We start from the raw sequence: 23,300 nt of genomic DNA on the forward strand, positions 1-23,300 counted from the left end.
GTAGTTACACTTGTTACACTTTGGAAGTGTCCCCATATATTGTCTGTCCGGTGCTTGAGTGACAGATGTCGTGGCTGATGTCAAGGCATGAGTTGTGACTGTTGTCGTAATTATAGGAGCAGCCACAGATCGCTGTCCTTTAGCAAGTTTTTGAGATGGGTTGCACTTCTTTCTGTTCCAAAACTTTCGTTTCTTGCTCTTAGGTTTGTGGTCTGAGGTATTTTCGTTGGTAGACGCCCGCTGGTGTTCTTGATTGTTATTGCGGTTAATATTTCTGACACCATCTCCGTGCCCGCTGGCATGGTTAGCATTGAGTAGCGCCATGACGGCTGCCACGGCTTCCGCGACTGCAGCTTGAAAAGTAGCAGAGTCTATTTGCAGGGTTGGCGCCTTGCTAGTTGGTTGGTTACCTCTTGGTGAAGACATAATTCTGTTTCATGATGAAAAACGACTTCGTGAGTGGGGATGATTACCTCAAGTGCATTCTTACAATTTATATTCACATATATAAATTTCGCACATTGTTGTACTATTCTTAGTGTTTATGCTAAACACTCCTGAGATGGAGTTATGGAAATGGGTAGAAGTAGGTTTTGTACGAATGCTAAATTTACCCATCCTAGTTACTATCTTTGCCCAAACACTCTTAGCTGAGGAGTTCTGATGGGATCCGATGTATTAGTGCTGGTATGATCGCACCCTATAGGTCTACGAAGAAGGCACCTTTCAACCAAAATGTTTTAAAGGTGAGACGATAATGAGTCGTTAGAAAGGGCTATGCGTCGTGGGTTATCCAACTAAGTTTATCTTAGTTCTAAGTGTATTGTATTTCGATCTTTATGGTGTTCTGAAAGCAATTCCTAATGAAAGTCTATAATAAACCCATGTAGTTTAGTAGTTCTGTATCCAAGTGAAACATTGTAATTTGATCCAAGCTAGGTCCTTCTTACGACCACTTGATGTATGCTTAGTTGCATGAGTAAGACTTAATAGACCTTTGAGTCTAATGGGTCTGTCCCAAGTCCGTTTTGTTAATATGATTTTAGTAATTACAGATTCAGAGAAAATTTTGACCTCGATGCAGGTCTACACCACATCATTGTAAGGAAAAGTTTTGACAGCAAATGAATCCCCCTGATTAGTATAACCACTTAAATCGCAGGGTTGAGCTTACACATAGAAAAGAGTAGCACCAACGCATACTCATAAACCTAATCTACAAGGTCTTGTGAGCAGTATGAACTCTACTCACGACGATCCGTCCCTGGTGATGCCTGAGACAAAGTCGATGCACCTTGCAGCTCTACCAATCGACGCTTGGCTGCAACCATTCTCTATTCGAGTGGCGTGTGTCTACCCTGTTACTCTTTTTCCTCCGCCCGAGTGGCGATAAGGTCCTTAAGAAGTTGGTCTCTGAAATAGCAGTCTCTTTCCAAGTCTCGGGTATGTGAGATGGTAGGATTTGTAGTAGCGCGTAGTTTCCGAACTCGATTTGCAGTCTCCCTGTTTTAATCCCCGACGTTCGCGATCTGCCGGGTCTTCACCGGGGGGGCTCTATCAGTCGGTCCCCCCGTGGTTGAGGTCATGGCAACCTTGTTGGTCTCCAAATGGCGATTGCTGTTGCTGATGGTGACTCCACCCCTCGATCCATGCTGCCCAACGGGGCACATGTTCGATGTAGTCGAAACGGTTCACGAGAGTCCTGGCTATGTAAGGAGAGTTGTCGACCTTTGGCCCCACTTCCGACTCTTTTCCTAATCACCCACTAACTCTCTGGGTTCGGAAAGTAGGGGTCTCCTGGTAAGTAGAATCTTGCCGTGTTATACGTGCGAGAATAGGAGGGGTAGGAAGCATATATTAGTCGTATTCCTAGAAATACTTATAGGGGTTTGATCCTCATTAGTTACTTCTATAATGAGATAGTGCATACTAATTACATATAACAAAGATATGATAGACCTTCGAATAAGTGATCCTACCCTAGGTCCACATCCAAACAAGGAAAAGGAAGTAAGGCAATGACCACAAATTCTAAGTCTACGATCTCTAAGTTATATATAACTTTAGAGTATCCACTTAGTGACTATAGACCTATTAATAAGGATCTGTTTAGTTTTCACATAAATTACAGTACCACAAAATAATCCTATAGTATTTTAAATGTTATATTTGGTTCTTAACGATTTTCTTGTTTGGGAAGTTTTTAGGCTTGTTGCTCACTATGACCATACCCCGACATACATTAGTCACACCTCGGATAAACATAGATGATCAGGCTATATTCATCCCAAGTCTGATTACATATCCCAAGTTCTACTCATAGTGTCCAACTCCTCGTTTTACTTTTGTATTGTCCTAGATATGATACTCTACTAGTATGTATGTATGTACTCATACTTTTAACAAGAAACTATTTATTTCTAAAAAGTATAGTTATTTGAAACCGTTTAAATCAGAGACTTTTAGTCCCAATGTATTTATAGTTGTATATCTTATGTGGTTCGATATACTTAGTTCACTATAAACAATGCTCTGATACCAATCTGTCACACCCCCAAACCAAGGATGGCGGAAACGTCCGGGGGTGGCGGACTTCATGTATAGTATCACAACAATGAGTATAATAGTGCTCAAAGTAAATACAACCATCATAAATATAATTGAAAAGGTTACACCATAGTATATGTTTACATGTTCAAAATCAATTACATTATGATGACAAAATGAACTGATTGACGATTTAACGTCCCATCCTCAAAATGCTGTTGATTTCCTGTTTCACTGATACCCTGAGAATACAAGTAGTTTTGGAAAAGTGTCAACAATTAAATTGGTGAGTTCATAAGATTTTTATTTGAGGAAGAAATCGTTTTTCCTTTGTAAAAGAGAGTGAGTGTGATTCCAGAAAATCCAATATTTTCTTTATGAGATGTGAAATGGAAATTTCTATGTTAGGAAATAATGTACTCTAGAAGATCCATAGTTGTATGCACTTATGAAAATATGCACAAGTTTAGGTTGTCATAAATACGATTTAGTGATAGAACACCGCGTAAATCTTATGTTTTGCGCATACCCTAAGTGAGTTATTATAACCATGCTATGACGTATTTGGCCTGAAACGACGTTCTTCAAGCGTCGGAACTGATAAGACATTTGTCACCCGTAGACCTCGAGGTCCTACTACAGCTAACAGCGAGGTGTGGGGTGTCAATCCCAATATAGATCTATACACAACTATCACGCTCTCCCTCTAGGAGACTCTGGTTACAATTACAGGACTTTTGATTTCGTTACCTTGGAAGTAACGTGAAGCGAATGTCTCACAAAGTTATTCATTAACAGATTTACGTGAGGTGATCCGAAAACTCTTTTATGTAGAAATAAAACCTTTCGTAGGAAGTTTGCTCGTATAACATAAACATTCTTTGTCATAGTTTATCAAATTGTTTGTATGCAATGGATATAAACTTTGTGTATTATAATTAATTACCATACTTGTGGAGGTAAAAATCCATTTGTTTCTTGATATATGTCTATTTACCAAGAAAAAATGACATATAATATAACACATATATGCACATAATGATACACACCTTGCTCAACAAGATACAAGGTGTAAGTGAAATTGATAACATTTTTCTAGTGCTGACATTTCTATTCCTGTTCTTAAAGGATTTATAGAAAAATCATCAAAGGTCCAAATCAGAATCCGTAAATTCTGAGAGTTTGGAAAATGTTTCTAGTTTGTTCCTAATTTTTATTATGATTTTTAAAGATCTTTAACTTGTGTCAAAATGTCCATATTCACAGACTGGTCCGGATTTGTTCTTGAAACGACAGACTGTTTTTTAAAAATCACCATAAATTGTAGACAAATCGTATGGGGATGTGCAAGTAGTCATTTTAAAGGTATGAACCTTAACTATTTGCAGCTAATACTGTTTTCAAAACTAAACTGTTTAAGTTGAACAAAACAGTCCGTGAATGGAGTTAAACTTTTCTAATGAAAGCTGTTGGATGAGTTTAGTTGTGTTCTTGGTGTTTTAACTTGTATTCCCTCCCCCCTTTAAAACTTAAGAAAAATGCGAAAAGATAGGGGTATGAACTCACCTTGTTTGGTTTCAGAAGATGGATGATGAAGAAAGGAAGTGTTCAACTCAAGAACACTTTAGAAGATGCTTGAAGATTCGAAGATCTAACACAAATATGACGATGTTTGTGTAAGATATCCATGATTTAAGTAGAAAGAAGGAGAAATAATCATGTGAGGAGTGATATTACTTACTAGGAGTAGATGAAGAACTTGTGATCAACATTGAAATTTCGAGATTAGAGAGGGATAGTGAGAGAGAATGAGTTTTTGCTTCTTGGAGGAGTGTGAGTGAAATGGGAGGAGAGATAAGGATTTTTCTATCCTTGAATCAAAGTGTTTGGCTGAAAAGAGTGGGAAAAGGACGATGGAATGTCCAGGTATGGTGGAATAGTGACTGGGGATGGTCATGGAGTGGGTGTAGAGGGTTGCTTGTGTCATAACTCAAAGGTAAAGTCAACACTCCACCTAAATATCTCACCCACTAGATTTTAATCTTGGATAAAGATTATCCTCAAAATGTGATTAAAATATGAATATTTAGGGTCTTATATGTCAAAATATAAGTTTGGGTGAAAATCCCACGTTAAAATAATGAAAAACGGGTTTAAAACGAAGATTGGGTCAAAAACCAGGAAGAAAATGGAAAATCCGAAGTCAGGGGCGAGGTTCGGTGTATCCACTAGCTCACTAAGTCAATCAAGGGAGTCTATATAAAATAAACTTTATGAATCCTAACACATAATGTGAGCAGTGTATCCACTAGCTCACTAAGTCAATCAAGGTTATTATTTATTAGTGTGACGCATAAGACGTTTTGTTTCTTCGGCTGATCCCTCTTTGGGAAATTCTTCTTGAATCTATTTTTGTTCCTCCTTGACTCCTCTGCTGACTGCTATGATGGAGTGGTTATACCTATCTGGGTTTGTCGTGCGAGAATGGAAGTGTCTAAAGAATCTACGAGAATAAGTGAAACGTTATGGGGTGATCCTTACCATGTCCTCCTATAATTGTGCAATGTATACAAGTTGTATATAATTTAAGATTAAATAGACCTTCGAATAAGTGATCCTACTCCAACGCCACAACCAAACAAGGAACATGAAGTGAAGCATAGATCACAAATTCTAAGTCTATAAAATCTCAATTATAGTCCCTAAAATACTCCTATAGTATTTTAATGTAATGAACTTGGTATGTTTTAAACTTGTTGTTGTATTATAGTATCATAAAATACTCCTATAGTATTTTAACCTTATGTTCTGATCTAGAAATCCCTTGTGTATAGAGTTAGGTAAGTTTTAAGACTGTTGCAACACCACATCACTCCCAAACACATGTCGGTCATATCTCAAATGAATATAGTTGATCAGGCTATATTGATCCCAGATATGATTACATAATTTTCCAGGTTTGACCGCAGTGTTCAACCTTTAAATACTTCTGTTCTGTTCTTCTTGTGATACTTGTTCTATTATGTATATGTGTATAAGTATGTATGTATATGTTTATAATAATATTGTTATATTTTGAAAATATACTTTTAGTTAGAGCACTTCGGCCCCATTACATTTATAGTTGTATATCTTTTATAGGTTGATATACTTAGTTCACAATAAACAATGCTCTGATACCAATCTGTCACACCCCCAAACCGGAACGGCGGAAACGTTTGGGGGCGGAGGACGTCATGTTTAGTATCACAACACATGCATCATAGTATCAAAGTAACACACAACCATTACATTAAGATTAAAGTTTTTACAAAGTATGCGATTCACAAAAGATTGACTCCAAGTAAATAACAAGACAAGAAACGAAGCTACCATGCTCCATCTTCTGAATCCCAGCGCACTTACCTGTCTACTAGTTTCCTGAGAATACAAGTTATTTTGAGAGAGTAGATCATCATTTAAGTTGGTGAGTTCATAAGTATTTTAGTGATGTAAAGTAAACTGTAAGTTCTTTTTTAGAAAAGTTCGCCTGTTCCTCCAGAAAATCCTATATTTTCTGATATGATGAATGAAAGTAAAAATGACTCTACAATTACTTCTATGAGTATTAAATGGATACAAGTTATATACAATCCAGATCAAACGGATAATCGGTTGTGTGAATCTGGCCTAAGCCCACAACCAAACAAGGAACAAGGAATGAGGCGGAAGTCACACATCCCATTGTTTGTTAGATCTTCATTGTATATAACCCTGACGTATTCATTTGGTACTTACGGAGTTAACTGTAATAGTTCCTTTATATTTGATGAAAAGATTCTTTAAGAAAAACCTATATTTCCTTTAGTAAAAATGGTAACCATAATAGTTCCTTCTATAATCACTTAGTTTATACTAGCTATATATAATCTAATATCGAACGAACAATTAATTGTGTGAATCTTCCCTAAGCCCACAACCGAAAAAGGAACAGGAAATGAGGCGGAAAACACACATCCAATTTCCTGTCGGGTATTACTTATATATAACCCCAATGTATAGACCAAGGTATTATAGAATTAACTACTAAAAGGTCCTTTAAGTTGTACTGGTTTACTAAGAAGTATTAAACCCCTTTAATAAATAAGTTTCTAGTTTCACCAACTCAATTGTGAAACGTTGTTTTTGGTAAAACGCTATTGTTTTCAGAAAGTACAATAAAAACTGTTTACCTTAAAAAGTATGATGTTTACCATAGAAAATCCTATATTTTCTATAATGACCGACTTGATGTCCATTTTGTTCTATGTTTGAAAAGCACAAATATACTCCCTATACTTACTATAATGATGTATACTTTTGTTGATATGTTAAACTGACTAAAGACTTGGTTGTTTTGGATACCTGATGCGACGCTACTACACTCCTATGATTACCTAATACATACGAGTTGCATATAACGGAGATCGAATAGACAGTTGAATGGGTGAATCTGCCCTAAGCCCACAACCAAACAAGGAACAGGAAATGAGGCGAAAAGCACACATTCGACTGTCTATCAGACTTCAGTTCTATCTAACCCTAAAGTATACATTGGGTAATCACATAGTTAGTGTCCTTTGAGATTTGTTCATGAAAAGTTTATTACTACGTAAATATATCGTTGTTATCTATTTTTGAGTTTTACGACCATAATAATTGGACTGGTTAACCACGACGTATGGTAGACGTAGAAAAGAAAATGACATTTGTCACTCGTAGACCTACCGGTCCGATTATAGCTAACAGTGAGGTGCGGGATTGTCAATCCCGTATAGATCTATACACAAAGTCACGCTCTCCCTCCAGGAGACTCTGGTCGTAAGGGTAGACTTTCACTGGTACTTATATGAGTACTCAAAGACATGTCTCACAAGCTGGATTAACGACTTTACAAGTAATAATGTGGAAAACCCTTTTTATGTTTGTCAGATAAGTTTATAAAAAGATCCTTTGGTTCCTTAAGTTAAACTTACTAAAGTTTATAAGCTTATTTCTATGTTCTATTCATATTTTCATGTTCTACATACAGTTTATTGGTACAAAGACGTAATAAGCAATTTATAATTTAAAACACAACATTTCTAGTGTTTTACTTGTATCCCCCCCCCCTTAAAAGCATTTAAAACCATTTAAAAGATTGATTATAGGGTATGAACTCACCTTATGTGGGTGATTCAATTGAAGATTTGAGTAAAGATGAGAAGTTCCACGAATGAAGTCCAGACGTACAAACGAGTCCTAAATGACATATAATGGCATATGTAGGCTTGTAATTAGTGTTTAAGACAACTAACATGCAAGGAAACAACCTTAGGGACTAGGAAACACTTGTAATGAAGTGTTACAATCACATGTGATTGTGTGAAAGGTTGTTTATGGCCAAAGGAAGAGTTTACGGCCACACAAGGATGTGTTCACGGCCAAGGGGAGTTTACGGCCACACATGGAGTGTTTACGGCCCTAGACTTGATTCTAAGAAGGGTTTACGGCCACAAGAAGTGTTTACGGCCGTAAACACTTGAAGATGATGCATTTTGGATCTTGATTCGTGCTTATAGGGTGTTTGTCTCATGAGGATACAAGAGCTTCTAATGGATAACAAGTATATGGAAAGGATACTTACTTAATGGAAGTCTTGAAGGTGTTTATGGCCCAAGAACATGTGTGTGTGTTCTTGGTTTTCTTCGTGAAAAGATGAAGACTTGAAGATCTTGAAGGAAGAGTGAAGAATTCAAGGATGTGATTCATAGGATTCATATGATCATGAAGATTAACTAGTAAAAGGGATGAATCACTTACGTTTTTGAAGAGAAATGGAAGTGTTATTGATGATACTTGAGAGAGAATGACTTTTCTCGACTTGAAGATGTGAAGAATGACGAAGAAATGAAGGAAACTGATACATAAGGGGAGGGGTTCACGGCTGCCAAAAGTTTACGGCTGTAAACTCTAGTTTGCAGTCGTAAACTCCTTGTGATGGAGTTTCCGGCTCTTTTGCAACTCAATGAACTTTAGCTAACACATCCCTACACACAATCCTTGAATGTACTAGGCTTAGAACACTCAAACAGATCCCTAACAATGTTAAAAGATAGCAAAAACAAGTCTGACATTTGATTGGATTGATTGTCTTTACAGGATAGAAATTTCAGGTTGTCACACCCCATGGCGGACAGTGAAGATCATAGGAGATCAACAAGAATCCAAGGAATGCTACAAGAATTCGACGAAGTCCTCAACAACACCACAACAAGCGTAGCAATTAAGTCAGGGGCGCGAGGAGTACTGGAAGCAAGAGAGCAATACCTAAAAGAATTGCCCCTGAACCTTGAGGATCCTGAAGCCAAAGTTCTCATAGGATCCTCAATGCCTGGACAAATTGAACAGGATCTCATAAATTTCCTCAAGGCCAGAAGCAAAACGTTTGCATGGAAACATGAAGACATGACAGGTCTTGATAAATACATAATAACCCATAAAGTTAACATTGACCCATCTTTCAGGCCAATACACCAAAAGAGAAGGAAATTTGCATCCGAAAGAAACCAAGTTATACAACAAGAAGTGGAGAAACTTCTCAAAACTCAAATGATCAAGGAAGTGAAGTTCCTAAGATGGCTAGCTAATGTGGTCGTGGTACAAAAGAAGAACGGTAAATGGAGAGTGTGTGTGGACTATACAGATCTTAACAAGGACTGTCCCGAGGATCCTTTCCCTTTAACACACATCGACTCCATGATAGACGCAACAGCGGGTCACTAATTACTGACGTTCATGGACGCATCAATAGGATTCCAACAGATCCAAATGGAACCCTCTCACCAAGAGGACACAACGTTCATAACCCCAATATGTATCTATTGTTACACTTCCATGTCATTTGGTCTTAAAAATGCAGGAGAAACATACCGAAGGTTGGTGAATAAGGTGTGCAAGGAGAAACTAGGGGACACGATGGAGGTCTACATCGATGATATGGTGGTCAAGAATCACCTTAAGAATCTCGAAGAAGCCTTCGACATCCTAGACCAATATAACATGAAGCTGAATCTCTCCAAGTGCCATTTTGGGATGAGATCAGGAAAGTTCCTGGGATACATGCTTACCAAGAGAGGAATCGAAGCAAGCCAGAAACAAATCAAGGTCATCCTTGATCTAAAATCACCAGCTTCGACAAAGGCTATATGTTGAGTCTATGGGTTGCGCCATTGGGCTTAGTTAGTTTGGTCCATTTGTATTCACGGTTTGGGCCTGTCCAGCCGTGTGTTTGTTTTTAGGGTTTAGTATTTGTGGTACATGCATGCATCACATTTGTTATGCTTCTGAATATTTCTTTTGACAAGTACTGTAACCCTAGTATGCCTCTAAAGTAGAAGTTCTTCATCGCGCTCTTCTGAGGTGTTGTTGTTTTAATCATTCGGCATTCGTTTGATTCATAGTTGTGTTCATTGTTTTCTATTGATTGTTATTATCTCACTGATATCTGTTTGAATCTATCGATCTAAGAGAAGTTTATTCTCATCAATTGGTATCAAAGCAGGACGATGTGTAAATCATACGCATCTCTTATGTTTGAAGAATTTTTTTAGGGTTTCCGCTTTTATTGGATCTGTTAAGCCGTCATTCCTTCATTGACGTTGTTCATAGATCTCGATATTACCCTATTCAATCTTTACAAGTCTGATTCTTAGCAGATATCTGAAGAAGGTCATAATGTCTCACGAAGATTCACAAACCAATTCGATCAATATCTCCAACAACATTGGATCCACAACCAGAATCCCGATTCTGTATACTCAATATTATGAAGTTTGGACGCATCACTTTGAGGACTATGTCGTTGGTTCTGAAGACAATGGTTATCTTATCTGGGAAGCAATAACATTGGGTCCTTTTATTCATTCTGGAACAAATAGAACTATTAAGACTCAAAAGGAGTACAACAAACTCGTAACTGATGTGGAGAAGATTCCTCAAGACGAAAAAGATAAGTTGTTGTGTAATGTTAAAGCCATGAGAATGATCCGATTTGCTTTACATTCCGATACTTTTCGTTTGGTAAGCCCATGCACCACGGAAAAAGAGATCTGGGATAGACTTAAAGAGCTGTATTCCACTGATGAAGACCTAGAGCATTCTATCTAAACTCTATTGCTCTCTGAGTTCGGTGCTTTCCAACAAAAGCCAGATGAAAAACTAATTCAGGCATTCGATCGTTTCAACCATCTTCTGAGTAAGATGATCAAGCACAGTATTGGAAGAGAAGTGATCGAACAGAAGGTCACATTTATGAATGGTTTAAGACCCGAATAGATGGTTGTGGTATCAACTGTGAAGGCTCACGAGCAGTTTAAAACCTATTCATTGGCGAAGATGGTGGGCATTCTCAAGTCTCATGAAAGTGTTGTGACAAAGGAAGCGAAAGTGGTGTCAGGTATGGGATCCTTGGCCCTTCTCTCTAAGGCGAAGAATGTGGCAGAAGATGAAGAAGAGTCAGAAATGTCAGAATGTGATCTGACAAGCGAGGAGTATGCAATGATGGTTTCCAAACCGAAGCGGTTTGCTCGCAAAAATTTCCCTATTGCCAAGAACCGAAAATGGCAGGGTAGCTATAGCTCAGAAAAGGCGAAAGAGGAAATCAAAAATAATCCTCAAAAAGAAGAAGAGAAGAAGGAGAGCAAACTGGTAGGAGACTCTGGATATGATTGCAACTTATGCCATGGCAAAAACCACTTTGCCAAAGATTGCATGTTAAGAAAGCTATCGGAGAAGAAGGAGGGTGAAGATGATGAAGCATACTATATGCGCAAGCTGGTGGAGATAAAGCAGAAGAAAGCCTCTAACAGTTCAATAAATGCTTTAATTGTGTAGGAGAATGTTGTGGATGATGAGTTCGATGGCGTAGAGGACTCTGAAGATGAAGAGGTACGTAAACCCACTCACGACAAGGCATTTGTGGCGAAATCAGATAGTACCGAGTTTGCAGGGAGATACTTGATGGTGACAGCTGGAGTGTCACAAATGAGAGGCTACACAACTGAAGGCGAGTATGAGGAGGCGAATCTGAAGGAAAATAAGTGTTTTCCTGGCAAACCTGTGAGCGAAAGGATCAACGACTGCGATCAGTTGATCATGAAGGTACAATCCATTCTCGAATCACTTAAAATACCTGTAACAAACTATGAAAAGGAATTAAACGAATTAAAATTCAAATTTTCTAGTTTAAGTGGCAGTCTAATGCAAACACGCCTCACAAATGCTAACCTAACCAATCAAATTAGCAGGGTGACATCCAAGAATGAGGAGCGAAGGATGTGGATAGAGAAGACAAAGTTAGAGTTAGTTAGGGCTAGAGATGAAGTTATTTATTTACAACGTGATAACTTGAAACTTATGAAACAAAGAAACATTTTTTGCTTGATTGCTAAACGTTTATATACAAATATCACTCAATTGCATTTAGATTGTGAAATTGGCAAAAAGATTCACAAAATGATTTTGCCTTTCCTAGAGTTAAAGGAGGACGAAGTTGATATTGATGGTTATAACTGTGAATCTATTGTCTCTTCAGATAATATCTCTGACGCCTACAGGGTTGGTCTGGAAAAAATCGAGTCCTTTATCAAGTCCAAAGACCATAAGGAAATGCTCAAAAATCTTTTGGACGAGAATGATAAATTAAAAATCAAGACCGAAACCATGCAGAAATTTGGCTCATTGAATGCCAAGTTATGTTCAGAAAACAAAATAAATGTTGAAAACACTTCTGAATTTGACGAGGACAGTGATATGAGTGAAATTTCTGTAGCGGATGTGGTTGACTGTTCAGAAATTGTTAAAAGCGAAACCGAACCTACCAAAGGTCTTATATCTGAGAATTCGGTTGAGTTCGTTCGGATGTCCCAAGATAAATCCAAAGTTCTGAAACTGAAAGCAATGGTTTATCAAAAGGTACAAACTGTACCAAATCAGTTGTACACCACGTCAGGGGTTACTCAGAAACACACAGTCGAACTGACAGCGATAGTAAACGAATATAACGCAGGTGGTTGTGATAATTATTTTTGGTCTGCTCCAATCGACAATGCAGATGAGAGTGTCGGGTTATCAGAGAGAACCTCATGGAGGGTTAAAGGCAGATATGTGGCAGAACCACTCAACAAGCCTGCAAGCTTTGATGTACCAAGCACAAGTGGTACCAAAGAAATCCCAAGCGAACCAATGACGGCCGCAAGCGAAACCTCTTCATTGAAGAGCGAAACTCATGCTGAGAGACTGAAGCCAAGGGCAAACATACACAAGTCTCAAAAGCAGCTTGCTGAACAAAAACGCCAGCGAAACAAAAGATATCAAAAGAATCTCAATGAGAGGAAGCAGTTTTGGAACTCCCAAAACTCCAATTATGTTCGCATAGAAAAGGCGTCAAATCTTAAGGTGAAAGCTGGATCAATGGATAATTCTGATCCGTGAATGCACTGCCAATCCTGTAGTCAAGCGAACCTAAAGCCTAGTTTCGGTCCCAGATCAAATGGTGACAAGAACAGAAAGCCCAGTTTCGGTCCAAATTCTTGCAGTGACAAGAACCGAAAGACTAGTTTCGGTCCCAAGACTAGCCTTAATAAGAACCGAAACACAAGTTTCGGTCCTAAATCCCGTCCTCCTCATTCTCGACCAAAGCAGAATCCTAACAATGATGTCAAGGATAACAAGGGAAAAGGGAAGCTCGTCTCTGAAGACAAAACGCAAACAAAGAAGACGTCAGCTAACCCTAGGAATCACGAAAACAAGTTTAATAAAAATCAAAACAAAAATCCTCAATCTGATTTAAACAAACTCAAGGTCTTTACCATCAAAAGGAAAGACGATACCACAGTAATAAAAAGAACTTATCTGGTTGATCTCTCTATTGCTATTCCCTGTTCTGTAAAAGGATCACGTGGACTGAAGCAACTTTGGGTTCCTAAATCTGCTTGATTTTTGCAGGTTATAAGTGACGAGCAGTTCGACGACGAATGGTACATTGATAGTGGTTGTTCATGTCACATGACAGGAAGGAGGGAAGAGCTAAGGGAGTTTCGGGCTCTTAAGGATGGTGGATGTGTCAAATACTGGAATAATTCATATGGCACGATCAAAGGCTACAAAATGATCACTAACGGGGAATTCTCAATCCGAAACGTAGCATATATAGAGGGATTGTAGCACAATCTCATCAGTGTCTCTCAACTGGTTGTCAGAACTGGCCTGAAGTTTTCGTTCGAAGATGAAGGTTCAGAGATAGTTGAAAGGAAAACGAAGGCTGTCCGGTTAAAAGCCAAGCGAAAAGGAGAAATGTATCCTCTAAATCTTATCCCAATTCGAGGAAATCCAGCTGTATGCCTTTTAACGAAAGCACACTCTGACGAAAGTTGGCTATGGCACCGAAGGCTCTCACATCTCAACTTTAAGGATATCAACAAGTTGGTTATCGGTGATCATGTATGAGGACTTCCACTTCTCAAATTCGATAAGGAACACCTGTGCGCAGCATGCGAGATGGGAAAGTAAAGTCAAAATAGTCATCCCACAATTGTCAACACAAAGATCATTGAACCTCTTGAGCTACTTCACATCGATCTATGTGGTCATTCGGCCATAGAAAGCATCGGTGGTAGTAAGTACATTTTAGTTATTGTTCATGACTTTTCATGTTTCACCTGGGGTTTCTTTCTTAAACAGAAATCAGAGGCAACTCCAAAGCTCAAATCATTTATAAAGCAAGTGGAACTTCAATTGCGAAAGGTGGTTATAAATGTCCGAAGTGACAATGGGCTGGAATTCAAAAACCAAGAGTTTGAAGAATTTGTCGCTGAAAAGGGAGTGTCTCCAACTTCTCTGCTGCCTATACTCCACAGCAAAATGGCGTAGTTGAAAGACGAAACTGTTCGTTGTGTGAAGTAGCCTGAACCATGCTCAGTTTCGCTTCTCTACCTCTGTACTTCTGGGCTGATGCAATTGCTGCTGCCTGCTATACCCTGAACCGAACCTTCCTCAACAAGAGATTCTCCATCACTCCATACGAAATCTTGAATAATCGCAAGCCAAATGTCAAGTTCTTCCATGTGTTTGGTTCAAGGTGCTTTATTTTCAACTCCAAAGAGAACCGAAACAAGTTCGATGTAAAGGAAGTTGAAGGGATTTTTCTTGGTTACTCGCTAACTTCAAAGGCATATAGGGTTCTGAATAAACGTTCAAAGAAACTTGAAGAAACGTACTATGTCACCTTGGATGATGGTTATGTGAAGAAACTGCAATCCAGCAAAGTACCAACGGAGGAAATCTTTCCAAAATCAGGTCAAGTCTTGGTTCCAATTTCCAATCTATTTGAAAAATACATGTTGCTCTTTGATGAACCAGAGAAAGCAATTCATTCTGAGGCAAAGGCAACTGACAACAAGATCGACAACTTGAAGAAAATCTTCGATGAAGTAGCAAACGAAATGGAAAGCAAACATCAAGGACCAACCGAACAACCAGGTCCAAGCGAACCTCGAGATCAAGGCGAACCCCAAAGCTTAAGCGAACCTACACATAAATGTTCTACATTCCAGGGGGAGAGTTCATCTACACCAAGGCGACCAGACTTACCATTCCAGGGGGAGAACCCATCTCCAACAATGACCCATGAAAGTCCAATCGAGGGGGAGAATTCTGAACCGGATGTTGAGCTTGTTTTGTCATTCGAGGGGGAGAAAACCATTACAAATGACGAAGATTCTCAATCAGAATTTGAAGAAGAAATAAATGCCGAATTGGATCCTATCTATGATCCAAACTACCCTCCTCTCACAAAATGGACAAAAGATCATCCAAAAACTCAAGTAATCGGTGAAACATCTGAAGGATTTCTTACTCGGTCTCAAATAAAAGCAAAGCAAACTGCTCTGTTCTCTAAAGTAGAATTTTGCATGTTTAATTCGTTCGTCTCGAAAATAGAACCAAAAACGGTTAGTATTGCACTCGATCACTCCGATTGGGTACAGGCAATGCAAGACGAACTCCACGAGTTTGAGCGAAATCGAGTCTGGAGATTGATTCCCACACCAAAGGATGCATCTGTGGTTGGATTAAAATGGGTATTCAGGAACAAGATGGATAAAGAGGGGAATGTAATTCACAACAAGACAAGGCTGGTAGTCAAGGGATATTGTCAGGAAGAAGGTATAGATTACGAAGAAACCTTCGCTCCTGTAGCAAGGTTAGAATAAGTTCAGATCTTTCTGGCATACGCTGCTCATAAGAATTTTGAAGTCTTTAAAATGGACGTCAAATGTGCATTCTTGAATGGAGAACTAGAGGAGACTGTATATGTTGAGCAACCACCGGGTTTTGTGAACAAAAAGTATCCTGATCATTGCTATATTTTTGATAAAGCTTTCTATGGTTTGAAGCAAGCTCCTAGAGCCTGGTATGAAACCCTTACTCGATTTCTAAAATTGTCCAACTTTAAACAAGGTTCGGTTGACCCAACCTTCTTTCGCAAGAAAGAGGGTGACCATTTAATGATCGTCCAAATTTACGTCAATGATATCATCTTCAGTTCCACGAATCCTAGCCTCACAGCTGAATTCAGGAAGTTGATGGAGACTAAGTTTGAGATGAGCTCAATGGGTCCAATTAACTTTTTCGTTGGCTTGAACATTAGACAGGGACCCGAAGGCATATTTATCAATCAGGAGGCTTACACATAGACCCTACTAGCTAAGTTTTGCATGATGGGAGATTCCAAAGTAAAGGTTCCTATGGAATTTGGAACGAAGTTAACACCATCTTTGGAGAAATCGGCTGTTGATATGACCTTCTATCGGCAAATGATAAGGTCTCTAATGTATCTAACAGCTAGTAGACCAGATATTATGTTTTCTGTCTGTTATGGTGCCAGGTTCCAAGCTAATCCACGCGAACCTCATCTTCAGATATGTTGGCTGTTAAGAACATCTTCAGATATTTGAAGCGAACCTCATCTCTCGGTCTATGGTATCCTGCTAAGTCAGGATTTTTCGTTCAAGCATTCTCTGATGTTGATCTTGGAGGATGTGGTTTGGATCGAAAGAGCACTACAGGCGGATGTCAATTCCTCGATGGTAAACTTGTCAGCTGGCAGTCCAAGAAACAAACATGTGTTTCACTCTCTACAGCCGAAGCTAAATATATTGCTGCATCATCTTGTACTTCACATGTTATTTGGATACAAAGCCAACTTAAAGACTATGGCCTAAACATGAAGAAGATTCCACTTTATTGTGACTCAGATAGCGCTATTCGAATATGTCACAATTCAGTGCAACACTCCAAAACGAATCATATAACACTGAGATACCATTTCATCAAAGATCACGTTGAATAGGGTAATGTGGAAATCCACTTTGTTAGATCAGCTGATCAACTAGCTGACATCTTCACGAAAGCCTTACCTGAAGTAAGTTTTAATAAAATTCTCCAAGGCTTAGGAATGATGGAAGTTGAGTCAGTACCGAAACTACGTTCGCCTCATTAAAATTAAACAAGTGAAATAGAGCGAACGCTCGGTCTATTTCGGCTCCAGATTTTTCGGGAACCGAAATGGACCGAACGCGAAATAGAGCGAACGCTCGGTCTATTTTGGCTCCAGATTTTTCGGGTACTGAAATAGACCGAACTCGAAATAGAGTGAACTCTCGGTCTATTTTGGCTCCAGATTTTTCGGGAACCGAAATGGACCGATCGCGAAATAGAGCGAACGCTCAGTCTATTTCGGCTCCTGTTTTTTTGGGAACCGAAATGAACCGAACGCTCGGTCTATTTCGCTTAACTACTTTTAGGTGAAGTTTTGGTTGTATTCTTTGTACACTATTTATGTCTTTTCTCACTTTATTTCTTCTCATAAAACTCAAAAGTATTTTCCTTTCCGTTTTTAATTCTTTTTCAGAAAATTCTAAAACTCAAAAATATTTTTTTTTCTGCTTTTAATTCTTTTTCAGAAAATTCATAAACTCAAAAATATTTTCCATTTCTGTTTTTAATTCTTTTTCAGAAAATTCATAAAATCCAAAATTATTTTTTTGTTGTTTTTGTTGTTTTTGTTGTTCAAAATCAAAAATTCCAAAAATATCACTGAAAGGTATCATGGCTCATTCGAATGATGGAGTTGGGACAGATATACATTTCTTTATCTTTGTACTAGCTAAGTGTCCCTAGAAGCATGCTGCTGTATGTTGACCAAACCCTCAAAGACTTCATGTGAAGCCTTACTGATTTGATATACACAAATCAATTCTTCCCAATCAGGATGATAAAATCACTTATGTCATGAGCTACCTTACTCGTCTCACGTTGAGTTAAGAGTTGTCTGCTCGGTCCTTATTATATAGCAGAGGTACTTTCGGTTCTTTAACTTCCTTATCACTCTTCTCCATCTCATTTCAGTTCATAATCATAACCCTTGAGACTCTCAGTATTAACCACTGAGGTTTATGGTTACACAACATCTGTGTTGATGATCTTAGGTTCGTTTCACCACGTGCTAAGTGAAACCCAAAATCCAAAACCAATAACGAATTAACGGTGAACAATCAAATGTTCTAGTTTTCAACCATGTTTTAACGAAACCACTTTAGTGGAAGGTACCAGGAAATCACTTTTTCATTTTTGTGCGTTCTTTATGAAATTGTCTGACACCAAGGCTTTTCTTCCCATAAGATCCAATTTATATTTTTGTTTTTGAGGTTTCTACAGATATCACCAAGTCATTGAATATATTCACTAACCTACTTGTTTAATAGGCCACACTGGTCTCACAAGTACTTCATCCAACTTTCGATCTTATGTCAAGTACTGAAGTTCGGTTGAAGCTGAGCCACCCCTTATAGCTTAAATTTGAAAACATGCCTTTCAATGTTTCTAAATAAACATTTGATCGTATTTCAATGGGAAACCACACAGACACTTCTAAGTCTCTCTTGACTTTGAAGGAAGCGATTCGTGCCCGGGATCCATAGTTTTGTGTCTAAATAGACATCACTTAAATCCCACAAATACTTTGCTTTATTTCTTTTCTATTGGCACACTCTTGCACGAAGATCATTATGATTTTCCCAATTCTTGTTCGTGGTACTAATGGCAATTTTTCAGATTTGATGCTTCGGTTGTAAATGCTATGGTGGTATACAATGTAAAGGCGCAAACATTGCCAGCCTTATATGAAGCCAAAGAGTTTCTCACAGTTTGAAAAGGAATTTGAAAAGTTTTTGAAGTTGAAACGACGGTAATAGGATAATATTTGCAACGGGCGCGTGAATTTGAAACGGTTCCTAACATCACGCCTCATGACGTCTTTCTAGGGAAACACAGCTGTCAAATAGCTCTTTTTCAGGTGCCGATTCAGAAGATCGTCAAATCATTACTGTGGATTCTTTCTCTCTCCTAGAGATGGTATAAAAGGTTTTCTCACACCTCTTGTATCACGTTACCAATTCACAATTCTCTCAAGAACACACCGACAAATTTCTACTATTCATCTTCTTCTTCACACCTACAACAATGGCTGAATCTTCATCTGTTTATGAACAATCTGCCCAGTCCTCTCTTCTCACCATTAAACCAAATCAAATCCTCATCATTGATCTCTCACCTTTCCAGTATGATCCCTACATGCTGCAAGTGGTTGAATGCCTCAAATTTTCACCACTTGTAGTTGCCCTAACCAAGGTGGAGTATGTTCCAATGACGCTACTTTCTCAGGTCTACTAAACCGCTGTCTATGATAAAGCCAAGGAGCGAATTTTCTTTGAGATCGTCAATCACAAGACGTCGATTTCAAAAGCTAGGTTTTGTCTGTTGCTAAGGATTGCTATCGATGACTCCATGATCAACCCTGATTCAATCACCAACACTCAACTCTTCACCATGTTCTATGATATGGGGTACACTGAGGTTCTTACCACTCTCACAAAGTTCAAGAAATCGTGCCTTCCTCCTCAGTGGAATGGTCTATTTACCCTCCTCTCTAAGGGTTTATCGGAGAGGGTTGCAGGTTCTGATGACGCAAGCAAGGCGTTCATGACCCTTCTTTATGGTCTGTACCACGGGGTCAACATGGACTTTGGATCTATCTTATTGTCTCAAATGGTTCAAAGTATTAGTTCTACTTCACGCTTCTCTGAAATTTCTTGTGTTAGGTTTTGAACTCTTGTTACTCAATGGGCCATGGAGAAGCTTCACGTTCCAACAATGGCGGACTCACCGATGTCGTCTATTGCTACTTTCCACACGACGAAGATAATTGTCTCCGATCCATCCAAGTTTCTCTTTATTGGTTCGGTTCCGGAATCCATGTACATGTGTGTTTCCAGTGAAAGCAAAGTGATAGCTGAGTACAAGAAGCTACCTCCTTCAGGGCCAAGGTAGCTTACTCCTGAAATGCAAAGCTCCCTAGACGCAGCAGATAAACCATCAAAAAGAGGGAAGAATCCTGAAAGAAAAGGGGAGAAGGAAGGTCAATCCTCCAAAGTTTCAACTCCCAAGAAGCAAAAGTCTGAACAAGTAGCCCCTACTGGTCCAAAGAAGTGAAAGATTAAGAAGAAGGCACATAATCTGAAGGCTCCTTCTCCTTCTTCAAGTGACTCTGACTATGTTCCATCTGACCCACATCCCGAACCAGAGTCCAGTGATGATGATGTTTCTCAACACGAAAGTCCGCCTAGGGGTAATTCGCCTCTACCCTCACCAACTCATGAAGGTAACCGAAACTCACCTCCTCCTTCTCCTACACAATCGGTTCCTATTACCATTGCTCCATGACCACCTCCCATCTCATCTTCAACTACAACTTCAATTCCCATTCCCCCCCCTTTATTCACTGAAGTTACCACAACAACTACTACTACAACCGAACCTAATGCTCGTGTCAACGTATCTGATACGGGGGCACCTACTTTCGAATCTGAAACCCCAATTACCTCACAACCTATATCCCCGCCTCCCTTACACGAATCTGACACTGTTCTTGGAGGAGCAGAAATGGAATTTGATTCTATCTATTTTAGCCCTTATCGAGTACAGGGCGATGATGATGATGACGCTCCTGTCACAAAGAGGCAGATAAAGGATCTGAATAACAAGATTGACCAATTTCTTTCTTCCTCTTCTACTTCCAGTAATGCATACTCTGAAGCAGCTATCAAGGCTCTGTTGGCAACCTTTGTAAAGGAGCATGACACTTCCATTTCCAATGTTGTCAAAGCTATTGATGCTTCCACTTCCACATGTCAGAAAGCCTCTAGTGCAGTTGAAGAATCCTCCAAAGATTGCAAGCAAGCGACCGCAAACATCGAAAAACTAATTTCTAATACTCAAATTTTTCTTGATTCTCTTCAGGCTGCAGCTCAGAAGAATGCTGAAATGGTGAATGCTTCTGTTGATACTCTTACTAGCTCGCTCCAAGCTAAAAAGAAGCACTTTGAGGAAACACGAATAGCCATTCAGTCTGCCAACACTGAGCTTCAAACATTTGTTGATGCACGTCTAACTCAACTTGAAGCCGAACTCGTTGTGGAGAGCAAGATAATGGATGAGCTGGATCCTCGAACTTCTCAGCTTAAAATTCAGAACCCGAAGCTCAAGACGGCAACCAAGGAAATTGAAGAGCTTAAGTCTGAGCGAGCAGTCGTCAAAAGCTCTATTGGTGATGTGCATTCTATTCTTTTACATATTTTGGAAGCACATGATTCGGTCCTTACCATCTCGATTCGACGCCACTTGGCTGAGAAATTGAGACCTGCTCTAGATATTCTTAGCAGGATTGAGGGTGTTCCGGAGCCCGTTGTCCCTCCGAAACAAGGGGAGAAAATGTTACCCAGGGGCAATCACAACTTCCTCCAAAAAGCAACCCCATCACCCAACCAAAAGTTGTGACAACCCGATATTTCAAGTCAATATAATGACTTAAAGTCAAGTATGGTAATCTACTTTTGATATAATAAATAGGGTTTAGGTCATTTTTGGTCAGTTAACTTTTGGTTTTGTACTCATTTGGTCACTTAACTCTTTTTAAGTTTTAAAAGGTCATCAAACTTTTGGTTTTGTACTCATTTAGTCACTTAACTTTTGGTTTGGTCACATTTAGTCACCTAACTTTTAAAATTGTGCTCATTTAGTCACTAAACTTTTAAATTTTTTCAAAAGTTTAGTGACTAAATGAGCACAATTTTAAAAGTTAGGTGACTAAATGAGCACAAATCTAAAAGTTAAGTGACTAAATGTGACCAAACCAAAAGTTAAGTGACTAAATGAGCACAAAGTCAAAAGTTTGATGACTTTTTAAAACTTAAAAAGAGTTAAGTGACCAAATGAGAACAAAACCAAAAGTTAAGTGACCAAAAATGACCTAAACCCTAATAAATATAGCGTCAAAAATGAAATGTTCAAAAGTCTCAATTGGGTTGCATAAAATGATAGATATCGTGTCAAGATTTTCAGAAATATAAAGAACACTCAAATCCGAGTTATAACGAAGAAGTTATGACCAATCAAAGATCCGCGTCAAAACCGGTAAAACACTGTTAAGCGTAAAAAGCGAAATTTCAATAAAATACTTTTTAGCCTTAGGTATCTAAAGGAAAGTCGTAGATTATGTTAAACCGTAAACATAGATAAAAAGAACGTCCAAATCTGGCTTCGTATGAGCAAGTTATGAATTTTCTAAGTTTCGGATACAGCAGTAGACATCTAAAAACTCGAAATAGAAATCGAGCGACTTTTAGCCAACGCAACCTTAACAAGAATCGAAGATCCCGACAATAGTAGTACAACGGTGAAAAGACAGACGAAAACGGACGTCGGATGAAGAAGTTATGGATTTTTAACGGACTTTTCCTGTCTCGGCCCGTTAAAAATATAATATTAAAAACAAATCAAAATCAGCAGACAAAGTCTAAACTAAAGTTGTAGAGCATATTCTCGCCTACGCGTGGATGTAAAGCTTATCCGAACTACGCCCCGCGTAGATCTTCGTACGCCCAGCGTACGCATGAAAGAGGTGTTACGCCCCGCGTACATGGAAGTTACGCCCATCGTAACCCGATGACCAGCACCCTATAAATAGATGTCATGGGCTGCCGAGTTTTGGTGTTCAAACTCTTCTCTATCTCTCATTTTTGCCTCGTTTTGCGTGCAACTTATACCTCGAAGCCCCGGTAACACCCCTAACACATGACGCAAGTCCCAACGCCCGAAGTTCCCGAGAAAAACAGTCTTTCCAGTCGAGGTACTGCCCGCGTGAAGCCCGGTTTTTCACCAAAAACCCGCTGTTTCGTCAAGAACAATCCTTCCTAGAAACGAAACGCTGCCCGATTCACCCCTTATCAGGTGAGTTCATACCGGTTCATTTTCACGTCTTTTCTATGTTTTAGGGGAGGAAATACAAGTGAAACACAAGAAAAACTTACGTTGAAATACTTATAAGCTCAAATGTTTTACCTTAATCTTGTGTATAAATGTTAAATACATCAAATAACGTAACTACTAAACTTAAAGATTACTTTTCATGCAAGGTTGGTAATACACCAAGGTTTTTCATCCTAACGGAACACCCTTTTTAAAACTATAATAGGTATAGTTACGAGATATTCATGATATTTTTACATACTATAAACAAAAGAGGAAATACTTATTTTCACAAGGAAAATGGACTTTTCATACGTAAACCTGTTGTGAGA

Source organism: Lactuca virosa, chromosome 8 (genome assembly GCF_052849685.1).
Source record: "Lactuca virosa cultivar CGN04683 chromosome 8, Lactuca_virosa_CGN04683_v6, whole genome shotgun sequence".
Classification (NCBI taxonomy): domain Eukaryota; kingdom Viridiplantae; phylum Streptophyta; class Magnoliopsida; order Asterales; family Asteraceae; genus Lactuca; species Lactuca virosa.